Raw genomic sequence first — 16,671 nt, 5'->3', positions numbered from 1 at the left:
ACAGTCAGACTCCTAGAAAAAAGATGTCTACACTCCTTGTCTCCACTCCAGTTCACTTCTCAGTCCTTTAATATCTGGCTTGCATCCTGTGCAGATTCATCATCTCAGGGATCAATCCTGGGCCCTCTTCTCTTTTTTTCTTTATATTCCCTCCTAAGTGATCTCCTGTATTTGCATGGATTAAATGATTTTCATCTATGGCTCTCAGCCCTTATCTCTCTCCTGAGTTCAAATCTAGTGTTTTTGACTAGAAGACTCTTGTATATCTCCTACTGGCTGTTCCATAAGTAGCTCAAACTCAACATGTCCAAAATAGAATTCATTATCTACTTGTCATCAGCTCCTAAACCTGTTCCACTTCCTAATTTCACTATTTATGTTTATCATTCTTCTAGTCACTCATGTTTACAACCAAGGGCTCACTTTTGATTTTTTTGTTCTCATTTATCCTCATACATATCCTCATACTTTCCTCAGACTCTCTCACATTCTTCCCTTCTATCTTTTCACACTACCTTTGTTCAGACCCTAATCACCTCTACTTGAGTCATTGTAATAGCTTCCTAATTGCCCTCCCTGTGTCCAGTCACAATACTTTACCATCTCTAATCCATCTTTCACAGTACTGCTAAATTTATATCTCTAAGCACAAATGACCATATTATTTGCTTACTCAAAAAGCTTAATCTCCCTATCCCCATTAACATAAAATACAATTTTCTCCTTTTGCCATGGGAGATATAATTTCACAGATAAATACTTAGAGCATGTACACATAATATGAAATGATTCAAGGAAGGGGGCAATAACAGCTTGGGGAATCAAGAAAATTCTCTAAATAGAGATGTTACTTTAATTTGAGCCTTGAAAGGATCTATGGCTTCTAAGAGGTGGTGAATAATTGGGATATGATTTAGGCATGCTGTACAACCTGTAGAAAGAAAGAGAAGAAAGAGAAGGAATATTATTAATGGGAAACAGAAGGTTTGGTTAGAAGTTTGGTTAGAAAAGGGAGTTCATTAAGAGGAATAATGTGTAATCAGTCTGGAAAGAGAAATAGGACTCAGGTGATGATGGGTTTTAAAGCCAAACAGGGCTGCCAATTTAGCAGCTATGTGTGGAAGATGGGAGAAAGGAGGAAATTGCCAAATTTCACTAAATTGTAATGTCACCAAAGTTTTATAGGAGGCCCTTTCAGTAGTACAGGAGAAAGAAGAAAAGAACCTAGACAAGGATGATTGTAGTGTAAGTGAAGAGAATGGGAAGAATGTGAGAGATATGGTAGCTGGTACTATGCAAAGCTTGAATAAGGATAAATATAAGGATAAAGGTTCAGAGATGAATTCTGTTTTGGATATTCTGTTGATTTTGAGATGTCTATGAGACATGCAAGTGGTGATGATCAACAAGTACTATGGGATATTCAAATGAGAGACATGAAAGATGTTCATGATGATTTAAGAGTTATCTACATAAGGTTGATAGTTTAGCTTAAGGGTTGGCAAACTATAAACTATAGGCCACATCCATTATGCTACCTATTTTTATTGCCCTACAAACCAAGAATGATTTTTATGTCTTGAAAGATTTTTTAAATTTAAATTTAAGAACCACACCCAACTTCTGGGTCTTCAGAAGTGGAGGCAGGGCAGATCTGACCTTTAGGAAGTAGTTTGCTGACCTCTGGTTTTACAAAGGACAGTAAAAGAGTTCAACAAGAGAAAAATATGAAAAGGAAACAAAGAAGACAGCCAACATACAAAAAGGGTGGAGAAAGAATGAAGAATCTGCAAAGAAAGATTGAAAAGGCTATTTAGTAGGTCAAAAGAGGAACATGACAGATCAAGAATCATGAAAATTCAGGGAAGAAACAGTATTTAGTATAAAGAGTGAATATGGTCTATACTGACAAATCTTCCAGAAGAATCAAGAAGAATGAAAAAATGCATTGGCTTTGGCAAAAAAGAGAGCCAGGGCAGCCTTGGAGATGGGTACATGAAAACAAATATATCTCTTGGTGCAGTGGAGAGACCAATGTACTGAATTTCAAAGAACTGTGTCAATTATAGCTCTTACTGCACTTTAAGAGAAAAAAAATCTAGGAGACTAGATTCTGAATTACAAAGGGCTTTAGAGATTAGCTAATTCAATCTTCTCATTTTAAAGATAAGAAAATTGAAACTCAGAGGGGAGAGGTTATTAGCCCAATGTCTCTTTGATAATAATTAATAAAGGCAGAATTTGAACCCATACCTGAACCCCAAACCCATACCTTATCTACTATAACCTGTTTCCTTTTGTAACCCAATTTACTCATCTGTAAAGTAAAAGGCTATATTAAGTAAACTCTAAGGTCTCCTGTGATTTTGACACTATGACTCTAGAAATGATCCTGATTTGGTATGTACCTTAGGTGCACAATAAGGTAAGTCTTTTCCCTATAATATACACTTCCCCTCAAGGGTCTTGACTTTTTTTCCTTGATAGCTATTCCCCAAATCATTAGGTTGAGATGAAGCCCAGGCAAAAGACATCTGGAAAAGGGCATATGGGATATTTGCTTTTAATTTTAAAGGAAGTATTCCTGCCAGGGAACCATAGGCTCATAATTTTAAAGCTGGAAAGCATCTTAGCTAGTGCCGAGTCTAAGTCCTTCATTTTATTACTCCATTACATGTGAATAGTGCTTTGTAGTCTCCCAAACACTTTATTTTTTTATTGATATTTTATTTTATTTTTCCATTTACATGCTATGGTAGTTTTTCAACATTCTTCCCAACACTTTCTAGATAATGATAATTATATCAGTGCTAGAAGACCCCTCAGAAATTATTATTTCAATCTCATTTTATTTTATTATTTATTTTTTTCCTAAAAACTGGACTAGAACCCCAAACCCCTAACCCCTGACTGGTTTATATGTGATCTTGCACTGTGACCTGACCAATCACTGGCACAAATACCTCTACCAGAGGAATAAATTTGATCAAACAAAGCATTCTTTTCCTTCTTTTCTAAACTGTCTCCTATCCCTCCCTACCCTATTATGCTCAAAGCTCTTGGAAGAGAGAATTTTTCTTTTATACCAAAAACTTCCCAAGATTGACTGATCAGCTTTTCATATACTATAACTTGGTGATGTGCTGATGAGTCCAGCTAAACCTGACATCCATTGAGCACCCACCACAGACATTAGTGATGATATATTGGCTTTGTTTAGATTAGGTGACTCTAGAAAGAAGTGATTGTCACAGAGGCAAGTGTCCAATGTGGGGGAATAAGGAAAAAAGAAAACTGAGAAATCATCTAATTATTATTTCTTATACTTTTACATAAATATATACTACTATTTTGCCTATATTTAAACAAAAATATATGATCTACCCCACAGAACATAAGCTCTTATTTCAATTTTGTCTGTCTTCCCCCAGTGCCTTGCCATAGCAAGCACTTAATAAATGATTGTTCATTGCTGATTGACCAATAATTACATTTATCCCACTACAGAGAAAGAATTTGATTAAATCCTTTCTAGAATTGTACACTTGGCTCCCAAAACATCTTTACATCTTCTCTGATAATAACAACAAACCTTTTTACTTGGAAAGCTGTGGAACATACCATGTCCAATGATTGTTTATTCCATCATGGGACAATTTGAATTGAACAGAAGCTTACCTACAAATTCCTCTCATCCATTATTTCCTCGGATTCTTACAATAGCCCAGTGAAGTATGTAGGCCAGGTAAGTAAGATAACGAAATTGAGTTTCAGAAAGGTTAATTAATAGAAATCATGGCAATGCTTGTTTATTACATAAATTAAAAATAATGATCCTCACAGCTCTTTTTACATGTATTACAATATACAAAGTATTTTCTTCATAATGATGCCAAGAAATAATTAGTTAATGCAAGTGTTCTAAGAAGCAATGTGGTATTATGGATACAGAGTTTGTCTTTAAGTCAGGAAAATCTGTGTTTGATTCCTAGCTTACATATTTGTTAATTATATATACCATATATATATATATATATATATATATGTATATATATATATGTATATACATATACATATAATACATATTATATTGCTATTGAACAAATTGTTATTGAACAAATCATCCGACTTCTGTTTCCTCAAACCCTGTAAAATGAGGATGTTGGACCCTAGAGTGTTTAATTCTAAGTCTAAGATCCTATGAGTTCCAAATTACTTAAGGAAAATTAGACTCTGTGAGTTAAGGTGACTTGTTAATAACTACTAAACATTAAATAGATAGATAGTGGATAGATCTCTAGACTCAGAAATAAAAATATCTTGTAGTATTCGAATATCTCCTCAGATACTTAGAAGCTGTGTGATTATAGACAAATCACATAACCTTTCTGATCTATTAAATGGTGTTGAACATCCAAGGTTGTTTCCATCTCTAAATCTATGATTATCTTCTGACTTTTTTTCCTTGTTAAGAGTCAGCATCAGGGGGCAGGGCCAAGATGGTGACAGGAGAAGAGCCTCTCTTAAGTCTTCTCTCTGTATAATATTTCAAAACTTATAAAATAATGACTCTAACTAAATTTTTGAGAGAGACAGAACCTACAGAGGGATCCAGTGAGGCAGTTCTCCAGCCCAAGGTAACCTGGAAAATAGTGGAAAGGCTCCCTCCATGGGGTTAGAGGAGTGGCTCACTCGAGTGATGGAACTTCAGCCTCCCAGAGGGAGCCCCAGGGCACCTGGGAGCCACAGCTCACAGTGGGGGCAGTTTCTTGATCTACACCCCAGGGAGCACCAGGCACAACTTGGAAGTTGGGGGGGGAGGCTCTGTCAGAATAAGTTTGTAAAATCCAGCCCTCAGGGCACTCAGTGAGCAGTGTGACTGCCGGAAGCCCAGATCCAGGAACCCAAAGCAGGCAGAGCCCCCCAGGCAAATGAGCCTTGAGTGCTCAGCTTTCCAAAGGGAGGGGAGTGGAGAGAGACTGCAGAGGTCTGTCTACTGTACCTGGAACAGGACTCTGGGACTCTGACCATATTCAGATCCTGATCACAGTCTAGGCCCCCCCATAGAACAGCAGCCCCCCCCCCCAGCCCTGTGGCAGAGGGGTGTGCTTCTGGTCATTCATAGATCAGGAGGGAAGACAGAACCTCACACACAGAGATCCTTGGGGGGGGTGTCCCAATAATACTCAAAAGCTCAGGAAGTACCCCAAAACCAGGCACAGGCTGGGGAAATGAATAAACAGAGAAAAAAGAGGAACACCATTGAGAAATGCATTGTCTATAATCACAAGAATTATCAAAATACTCAATCTGAAGATGAGGAAGTACAAGCTCCTGCATTTAAAGAGTGCAAGAAAAATGGAAATTGGGTTCAGGCTATGACAGAACTCAAAAAAGATTTTGAAAATCAAATAAGGGAAGATAGAAGAAAAAATGAGAAAAGCAATGAGAGAGATGCAGGAAAAACATGAAAAAGAAGTCACCAGCTTAGTCAAGGAGATCCAAAAAAATGCTGAAGAAAATAACATGTTAAAAACCAGCATAGGTCCAATGAATAAAACAGTTCAAAAAGTTATTGAGGAGAAGAATGTTTTAAAAAGCAGAATTGGACAGATGGAAAAAGAGATAACAAAGCTCTCTGAGGAAAACAAATCCTTCAGATCTAGAATGGAGCTGAAGGAAGCTGCTGACTTTATGAGAAGTCAAGATACAATACTTCAAAACCAAAAGAATGAAAAATTAGAAGAAAATGTGAAACATCTCATTGAAAAAAAACAACTGATCTCGAAAACAGATTCAGGAAAGATAATTTAAAAATTATCAGGATACCTGAAAGTCATGATCAGGAAAAGAGCCTTGACATCATTTTTAAAGAAGTCCTACAGGAAAATTGCCCAGATATCCTAGAAGCAGAGGGCAAATAGAAATTGAGAGAATCCACTGATCTCCCCCAGACAGGAATATTATAGCCAAGTTCTAGAACTCCCAAGTCAAAGAGAAAATTTTACAAGCAGTCAGAAGGACACAATTCAAATATTGTGGAGCTGCAGTCAGGATCATACAGGACTTAGCAGCAACTACATTAAAGGCTCATAGATCTTGAAATATAATATTCTGAAAGGCAAAAGAGTTTAGAATGCAACCAAGAATCAACTCCTAGCAAACTGGATATCCTATTCCAGGGGAAAAGATGGACTTTCAATGAACCAGGGGAATTTCAAATGTTCCTGTTAAAATGGCCAGACCTGAAAAGAAAGTTTGATGTTCAAATACAGGACTCAGGTGAAGCATAGAGAGTGGAGAAGGGTAAAATATGAGGGACTTAATGATGATGAACTACATGTATTCCTGCATAGAAAAATGATACTGATAATACTCATAAGAAACTTCTCATTTAAGAGAGCAGGTAGAAGGAGCTTTTATAGATGAAGCATAGGAGAGAGCTGAATTTGAAGATACAATATAGTGAAAAATTGGAATCAATGGCTAAAAGGGAAATATAATGGGAGTAAGAGAAAGGAGAGGTGGAATAGGCAAAGATATTTCATATAATAAGATTTTATTACAATGAGCTATTGCAATGATATGGAAGGGGGCAAGGCGAGGCAGAATGAGGGAAACTTCACTCTCATCAGAGGTGGTTCAGAGAGGAAACAGCATATATACTCAATGAGGTATAGACATCTAGAGTAAGAAGGAGAGAAGGGGACAGTGGGAGGGGGGATGTGAGTGATAGAGGAGAGGGTGGACTATGGAGGAGAGTGGTCAGATATAATACATTTTCTTTTTTACTTCTTGCAAGGGGCTGGGATTGGATGACCTGTCTGGGATGACAGGGCTGAGTGGTTGCTGGGCCTTAGGGGTGGTATGTGGGCTCGGGGCCTCTTGGCCCTAGGGCCAGTGCTCAGTCTGCTGTGCCACTCAGCTACCCCGCAGCACATTTAAGAAGAGGGACAGAATGAAAGGAGAGAGAAAATATAGTATATGGTAGTGGGGAAGTACGAATGGAGGGAGTTATGATCAGTAATGGCAACAGCGGAAAAAATATGGAAGTAGCTTTTGTGATGGACTTATCCTAAAGAATGTTATCCACCCTCTACAGAGCTGGTGGTGTTGGAGCACAGACTGAAACACATTTTTTATTATTATTATTTTGGGGGGTGCTTGCGGGACAAATGGGGTTGGATGGCTTGCCCAGGACCGCACAGCTGGGTAATTGTTGGGTGTCTGAGGCCGGATTTGAACCCGGGTACTCCTGACTCCAGGGCCAGTGCTCTGTGCACTGCACCACCTGGCTGCCCCTATTATTATTATTATTATTATTTTATTTTTGGGTATTTTTGGGTTTTTTTCAGGGCAGTGGGATTGGGGTAGCTTGCCCAGGGTCACACAGCTGGGTGATTGTTGGGTACCTGGGGCCAAATCTGAACTTGAGTGCTCTTGACTCCAGGGCCAGGGCTCAGTCAACTGTACCACCTATTATTATTATTATTATTATTTTTAATTTTTCCCTTTTCCCTTTACTTTATTGTTCATGAGGGTCTATATTATTTTGGGGGAGGGGTATTTTGTTTACTCTTAAACAAGAATATTTTAGTAATGTATAAAAAAACATTTGTACAAAAATAAAATAAATATTAAAAAAAAGAGTCAGCATCAGGGGATCATTAGAAGACAACAGCAAGAAAGAAAGTAGCAATGTTGTAGTAAAATGTCCTACACAGCAAACAGAGTCAAAAGAATTTTATCTTTCCTTGATGAGATGATAAGGTCTCCCAACATTCAACTCAGGTATTCCCTTTGACTATACTACACATGACTTCCATCAAAGATTAATCTCCGTAATTTCAGAAAAGCAGTCATATATTTCATTACCTATTTAATTATCTATAGCATTGAAGGTCAAGAGAACATTCTAGTCTGTGTCTCTTTTCCCTCCTTCACCTTCCTAGGGCACAAGGTAATCAGCTTGGGCTCCAGGAAAGTCTAGAAGAGATGACACAGTTATTATAGTTAAAGGTTCAATTCAAACCTTGGACTCAACAGTAGATAATGGTGGCTACATTACAGAGACCTAGTGCCTGCCCCAGGAAGAATAGGTGACAAAATAAAATGCTGTATTAAATGGTGGAGAGTATGGTGAAACTAATTTTTGTAAACCATTTTGCAAACTCAGAACAACTAGCTAAGCTTCTCTAATTTCCTTGTACTAGCAGAAGTACCTGATAAGTCCAATTCTGGATTTCAAGAAAAGTGAAGACTCCTACTGAGACATCCACACTTTCAGGAGAGAGTTTATAAAAGGATAAGCCTGAACCAATGGAGCAACTTCTCATTTAAAGGGCATTTATAGGTCTAGAATTCAAGGCTTCTGAGAATGGTGTCTATTGGCTTCTTGGTCAAGAATAAGTCTACTGATCTTCATTAGACCTCAAACATAAGGACTATCCCCTGATGAGACATGATAACTTCTAAAAGAGATTCTTCTTTGGAGGAATTATTTCAGGGAGGTGTCAAATGAACCTAAGTGTGTATGTCTTTGTGTGTGTGTGAATACACACACACACACACACACATATCTTACAGTGATCCCTTTCACTCTGTGACTTTCCCATCATGTTTTTTGATAAATCATAAGTGGCCATAAGAATTAAAGGTTTTGAAAGTGAATGTCGAAACCTGTTTTGTGAATATAACTGGGGGAAAATAAAATAAAATAAAGATAAAATACAAAACAAGGAATGAAATGAAAATTGTTTGGGAATTTTGTGGAAGCTGCACACAACACTCAAAGGTCAGCAGATGAAACAGAGCTTATAGCAAAGTAATTAACCCAAGTTTTATATAACAGTGCTATGACTTCCCTAGAAAAGAAAAAGGAAAATTTCAGGCTGCTTTGATACAAAAAGAGGGCCAAAATGTTTATATGAATTTTCTAAACTATGGGGCATCACACCCCTAACACTCATGATGTGGAAGGAAGGTAACAACCAATGGACTTAAATTTATCATTTTTCTGTCTATTTCCATCTATCATCAATGGCTGGATGGAATGGGGGGGGAGGGTGAGTAGACCTGTGTGCCATAGGGCTTGACCCAGGTTAACTACCTATTCTCACATTAGTCATGGTTGATTAAAGAATAACAGAGGAGATAGTATAATATAGCAAAAAAAGTACTGTAAAACTGGATTTCTATGTTAAATTTAATTATAATACTAACTAAGCATGTGAAATTGGGGAAAAACTTCTACTCTCTGGACCTCAGTTTTTCTTTCAAAAGTGAGGGAGCTAAGCAAGGGAGTTCTGGAACCAACTCAAAGTGGCTCTGCAAATTGTTGAATTTTCAATGTGAAATAGAAATCGGTAAATGCTAAAAACTTCATTATGATTATGATTTATTATGTTAATTGTCTAGAAATAATGAAATGATGAAGAAATGCTAATAACTCAGATTAAATTTAAAAGTACATCCTATGCTCATCCCCCCCAGTTAATTAAATATTTATCACTGTGGTTAGGCCACAAGTCCCAGCTAACACTATAATTTCATGATCATATATCCTTTACACTAAAAAAATGATACTTTTGAACTCTCATCAATCTAAAACATAACTTAAATTGTTTTAGGAGTTGAGAATGGGTTTTTCTCTGAACTTGAGTGTGACTCTCTTGAGAGGAGGGTCATTAGTTTGGTTTTTCTTTGTATTCCTAACATAGTTTCTGACACATAGTAAGTACTTAATCAATTCTTGTTGATTGATCAAGTCATACACAATTTCATTCATTTATTCATTCATTCATAAAATGAATAAAAATTCAGCTAACACTTTTTGAATATTTCTTATAAAGAAGATATCAAAGAGAAGGCACCAAAGATTCAGATCAGGTCTCACACTTATACACATTTTGGGTTGTAATAACCCTGAGAGATAGAGAGAAAGAGAGTTGAAGAAATTGATACTGTGAGAAGTCAGAGACATTCTGAGTGAACAAAGTCCAAGCAAGTGCTAAAAAAAAAAAAAACCTGATTCTCAGCACTCTTGTGAAGAAAGGATTCTTACTGAGGTGCTTCAGTTGGGTCTGGAGTCAGAAAGATCTGAGTTCAAATCTGACCCTAGGAAAGTCACTTAACCACTATTTGCCTCAGTTTCCTTGGCTGTAAAATAATATCACTTAACTCCTGGTTTTTTCAATAAGACTTAAATGAAATAATAATTAAATATAATATTAAGATATAATAATTAGCATAGTTATTAGAAGCAAAATAAGCAAAATATAAATGTTGGCTTTTAGTATTTGCCCTGGTATAACTCTGCTTCCATCACATCAGAAGCAGAATGAAGCCCCATAGAACTGAAAACTATTTTTAAAAATTTTTCTGTTTATTGGATTGCCACAGCCAAAACATTCATAACCAAGGAGCTTGCCTATTGGTGATGAGCCTCTCTATGCTTAGTTAAGTTAATTTATAGAAAACAAACTCATCCTTTTAGTCCAAGACCACACTCAAGACCTTACCAGCCTAGTAGGATTTATATTCTCCTGGCAAAGTCTTCGACAACTCAGGGTCACTTCCATGTCACAGTGAGGTGTGATGTTCTCACCACTGTCATAAAGAAGATGGGAATATTAAATTAATATTTCTATAGTGCAGACTTAAAGTTTGCAAGGTGCTTTACATAATATTATTATCTCATTTAATCCTCAAAAAACTTGATGAGACAGGTGTTATCATTATCCCCATTTTATATATGAGAAAATTAAGCTGAGAGAAGTTCAGGGATAGGCCCAGATTCCTACAACTAATAGGTAACTAAAACATGATGTGAATCTGTCTTCTTGACTCCAGACCTAGTGCTCAATTATGTTACACTCAGTATAACATATAAGTTAAAGTATTCCTTATTGATTAGGGGTTTGAACCTGGTGACTAGTGACTTGAAATTCACACACACACACACACACACACACACACACACGAAGTTATATGCTATATATTATCTTTATATATGGCATATTACTTATTTGTATTTCAATGTAATTTGTTTCCTTTGTAATTTTATGTATTTTATTTTATATATATTTAAAAATAATATTCTAAAAAAGAACCTATAGTTTTTACCAGGTTGCCAAAGGGATCTATGACCCCCCCCAAAACTTCAACAATTCTATTTTTTAAAATATTATTTTATTTTATTTTTCAATTACATGCAAAGATAGTTTTCAGCTCCTCATGAGAATAAGTAGTCATATAGATTTTATAAGGAACCCCTCTTAAAAATGGTAAAACTTTTCAGCTACTCTTATCTGTGAACTATGTGGTTGTAATTGCATAAAAAGATTCATATCACTCAAAAGAGTCTGATCTATAAGAAAAATCAAATAGATAATGAATGTCCATTGTGTAGACCAAGGGTTCTTAACCTTAGGTCCATGGATCCACTAGGGGTTCATAGATAAGTTTCAGAGGGTATATGAACTTGAATAGGAAAATAAGACATTTTTTTAGGTTTTACAAGGCAATGGGGTTAAGTGGCTTGCCCAAGGCCACATAGCTAGGTAATTATTAAGTATCTGAGACTGGATTTGAACCCAGGTACTCCTGACTCCAGGGCCGGTGCTTTATCTACTGTGCCACCTAGCCACCCCTAAAATATGACATCTTAATTTTCACTAAACTTCATATTTTTGTTTATGAATTTAAGACACTATTCTGAGAAGGAATCCATAGGCTTCATCAGACTTCCAAAAGGGTCTATGACATATTAGAGCTCTTCTATTAGATCATGCTATGTAGTTGGATTTATATGACTATAAATATATCTGAAATGAACACAGCAAATAGGCAGTGAATTGGGCCCATAATTTTACAGGAAGAGTAAAGTCTGTGAATTATCTTTCCTCCCTTAAAACAGAAACCCTGCCTGAGGTAGTATTTGAATATAGGCCTTGAGTTCACATCCAATAGTCTATCCCCTGGGCCACATAGCTGCCTAGGAATTATATCTATCTATCTATCTATCTATATATATATATATATATATATATATATTCTATTGTGATAAAAGACAAAGTCTGTTTGGGGAAACTTTAAAATTAAGTGGTTCATACCAGGAAATGAAAAAAATGTCCAAGGTAATCTTAGCATGATATTTTTATATAAAAATATGATATCCAACCTATACCTGAATAAGAATTTCCTATTACTAATACGTGGTCTTTCATTTTTTTAAAATCCATGAGCAATGAAAAAGCCTCTTCCTTTTGAAGCTTTATGACAACTCCAAATGTCTGGATATTGGTTGTTAGTTAATTTTTTCTAAGCTGAAATTTTAAGACATCATTTTATAACTCTTTTGAGATGCATCAGTGGAATTCTCAGGAATTCTCAGTGTCATCTAGCATGACTTCCAATAAAGTTGTTCAGACTACCTATGTGGCTGATTAACTGGGGCTCAAATACTAAGTGTTATCTTTCTTGGAGACATATGGTTGGTCACTAGGAGATGAGTCAGTGGTTAAGATTCAATGCTTCACCATGGAGATGAGACAGAAAACTGAAAATAAGACACTATGCCAGAGAGTCTTACAACCTCCTCCTTTTGCCAATTGACATGTGTCCTCTCTATCTTTTCTTTTGTCTTATCAATCCCAAGATAGACTGATCAGACATAAATTCCCAGGCTTCTTCTCTGTCTATTAGGACAACTCCATGAGATTCTGATGATCTCAGCAGGCCTTCCTTGCTGTTTGAAATCTCACACACACACACACTCTCTCTCTCTCTCTCTCTCTCTCTCTCTCACACACACACACACACACACACACACACACACACACACACGCAAATATATACAGGCTTGAAGTTCTAGGGGATATTGATGAACTATGTGCTTTTCCAAGAATGACAGTCCTGGAGAAAAACATAGGAGGCCCAGGGAGAACTCTCTGGAGATGTCAACAGACCTTGGCAAAACACTTCAAACACACTGGAGCATTTATGTGAACATCAAAACTAATGGAGTGTTTGTGAAGGGACATATTTTTGCCAATAATAGCAAAGGAATTAGATGACCCATAGGCAGGGGGCTGTGAGTTTTGTTTGGAGGCCAAAGGTGGTACCAAAAAAGAAACACATGATTATTGTCTCCATATCCTGTCTAAACTAGATAATGTGAAATGAAGTTGAAGAGAATTCAATGTTTCTAGTACTTAGACTGATGGAATATATTCTCCCCATTACTATACTGAGGGAATTAGTAGTCTTTGCTGTTTATACATTCTCTACATACAACTTGATCAGGACCTTTCCATAAAAATTATTAAGCTTAGTGGCTCTTTAAAGATCATCTAGTCTACTCATTTTACTGATAAGAAAACCAAAGTCCAGAAAAGGGAAGCTATTCCCCAGGCAATTAGCAATGGAACTACCAAAAATTTGTACTCTTTCCCCCAAGACACAGTGATCTTCATCATTTGAAGGGTAATTAGAAAGACTCCCTGATCCACACTCTTTTTTCTCTACATTGCATGCAGTGTAGTTGTAGGATGCAGTTTCAATCTGTGTCAGAACCAGGGGTATGCTGGGGTAGCTTGAACAGTTTCCTGAGAGCTAATTGTTAAATTTCTAGCATAAACATTTATAACTCAGAAGTTTGAAAATGTTACGAAACAGGGTTTGATTTATTATGGTGATGATTGTCTAAACTTAAAGAGAGAGAGAAAATGTTAATACAGATTAAATAAAAACATGTCATCATATTTTATTTTTTAGTTGCTAACCATTTACCAACACATACCCCTGGTCAGTACCCACCCTCAACAACTTTCTTCTTTTTCCTTGGTAGTACAGACCCCCATGATTATCATTCTTCAACTTGCTTCCATCTTTCTACCACTTGGTAGACCTATGGGCCAAGGTTTGCCTTTCCTTTGCTATTAGTGACTAGAATTACGTCTGTAAGGAACCTAGAGATCAAATAATTTTAGGTTCAGATTCCAGAGTTTTAGTTGCTGTCAACTGTGTTTTTGACCTGAATTCTTGAAAGAAGAAATTTTCTTGCTCCTCTACTTCTTAGAAAACTTCCTGGACTTTATATCCAAAGTCTACTTCTGGTCCCTGAGAATCACAAATTTATTAAGTTTGCCATTTAATGTCTAGAAAATAAACTAGTCTTTGATTGTTTCTATACTGCCTCTCATCTGATGCCTCTTCCCCCACTGCTTGTTACTTTGCCTAGAATCCCCATAATTAGTGATTCTTCATTTGGGTTAAGAAGACCTTCAATTCTGCAAATATGTGTTAAACACATCTCTTACAAAATATAATACTTGGCTTTAATCATATAACATTAGAAAAGACTCAATACATCTGCTTACTTTCTAGCATGACTTTTGATATGGACAAAAACTGGTATAATGCAAATCAAAATATGATCAGGACAAAAGAGATATGGTACTTTGGAAAATTTTAAGAAAAGGGATAAGATTAGAAAATATATGAATATTGCCCCCTTCCTCCGGAAGGACATTAGGAATGAGCCACCAATGATTTTAGGGGGTTATGTTTCTTCTAACACGTAACTGAGATCATTTACTTGAATATTATGCAAGTTTTTTTGGAGAATGGGGGGGAAGGTTGACATTGTGAGAAAGGGTGCTGAGGAATAAAGAGATTCTAGACCCTGGACTATTTTAAAGAAGTTTAGACCTCAGTAGATAGGTGAAGTGAGGGGCTAACCAAAAAACAGATAGAAACATGAGGGCTTTGAATTTCCAGGAAATAAGAAAAAAGATGACATCAGGAAACAAGAAGGAAAGATTAAAAAGATGTCAAGAGCATTAAGAAAAATATTTTTTTCTGCATTTTCCCTAGGATGGCCATGAGTTAGAATGACTTAGAGAATCAGTTGACTAAGGTAGTATCATGTCACTCTGCTCCCACTTACCCTACCCCCACACACACAATGTACCAACTCTGTAATTGGCATGGAATGAATATTTATTTACTTATCATCACAATTTGTTAAATGTGTATCCTGAATATCTGATGGTTTCATTAACATGCAATGTCACAAACTCTTAGAGGATGGTACCACATTATTGGTGGACATTTAGTTATCTTATTTCAAGATTTCTCTGGTCATCCTTCCCAAAACAGGAATCTAGTACTAAATACAATATTCCAGATGTGGTCCAATAAAGGGAACCTGTGACATGATGACCACCATATTTTCTTATAATTGCTATTTTAATTATAATTTATAATATATAATTGCTATTATATATAATGTATAATTTATAATTGCTATTATAATTATAATTTTTATAATTGCTACCTATTTATTTGTTCTTGGCTAGAAAAGAAGCAAAGGAATGAGAATTTAAAGGGGAGAGTTTTGCATTGCTTCTTTGATAGAAAGCTAGAACTAGAAAGTTGGTGGTGGTGTATGAAGAGCTGTACTTGAAGCCAAAATATATCCTGACTCTGTGACCCTAGGCAAAACACTTAATCTTTCAATGCTCTTTGCAACTCACCAAGTCTGTAAATTGAGGAAAAGTTCTGACTTGCATCAATAAAGGAAATTTCCTCACAAGAGTTTCCTTTCAATGAATACACAGGTAAGTGAAATGAAGTTTTAATGAAAAGTTATCATGCTATAATGACAAAATGCTTTATAAATTTTAACACCATAATCATAGCATTCAAAATTTTATAGCAGGCCTAACAAAACTCAGGGAAGATCCTTTGAAAATGATTGCATAGATTATCCTTAAGGTTCCTTGTTTTTGGAAAGAGATAGGAACTAGACCTGAATCTCATTCCTATAAGGAATTCCCAGACGAGGAAACTCCTTTTGCCAAGGAAGCATTTTTTCTTGAGTTTATAATCTTAGAGAGTTACCTGGTCATGCAGTCAGTATTTGCCAGAGGTAAGAGTTGAACTCAGCTCTTCCTGACTTTAAGATCATTTCTTTAACCATTATATTCTTAGTAAGTATGGTAGTCACAAAATAAGCAAAATTTACTGATTACACCAACCCACTGCCCTCAAATTATAGTAGACCTTATATTCACTGAATCTCTATCTTTATTTTGGGGGAACTTATGTGCCAGTTTCCTAACTTGGTTTGGTACAGCACAATTCCTCATAGCTGAGAATAGATGAGCAAAAAGAGCTTGAGAACTCTTTTTGATCTATTCCAAACCTTTCATTTAATAGCCAAGGCAATTGAAACCCCACGAACATAAATATGCAGGCAGCAGAGATGGGATTAGAAATCTGCTCTCCTGATTTATAAAACATTGTTCTTTTCATCAGACCATGCTGTCCTCTAGTTTCTTGCTTAGAGCAATACAACCACCTGCACAAACAGATTTAGACAGGACTTTTTTTTTTCACTCCATAGTTACACTAGGGTCATTAATTTATGAGGGGAGACTCACATAGCCACTTAAATGACCGTATTCAATGGACCTCCAAGTCTGCTATTTAGTCTCAACACACTTTGAATGTTGGAATGAAGAGAGTTGTGTCTTGCCAGTTCAGGACACAGCTGCTCCAAAAGGCAACAATGTCAATGAAATAAAATTAATAGCGTAACATGCTAATAAAATGGGGAAATCCCAGTACTCCCTATAAAAAGATATTGGCCTGACCCGTATTTAC

This window comes from Macrotis lagotis, chromosome 4, assembly GCF_037893015.1.
Source record: "Macrotis lagotis isolate mMagLag1 chromosome 4, bilby.v1.9.chrom.fasta, whole genome shotgun sequence".
NCBI classification, from domain to species: domain Eukaryota; kingdom Metazoa; phylum Chordata; class Mammalia; order Peramelemorphia; family Peramelidae; genus Macrotis; species Macrotis lagotis.
The sequence above is the reverse complement of the archived record's forward strand: the minus strand, read 5'-3'. Positions refer to the sequence as shown.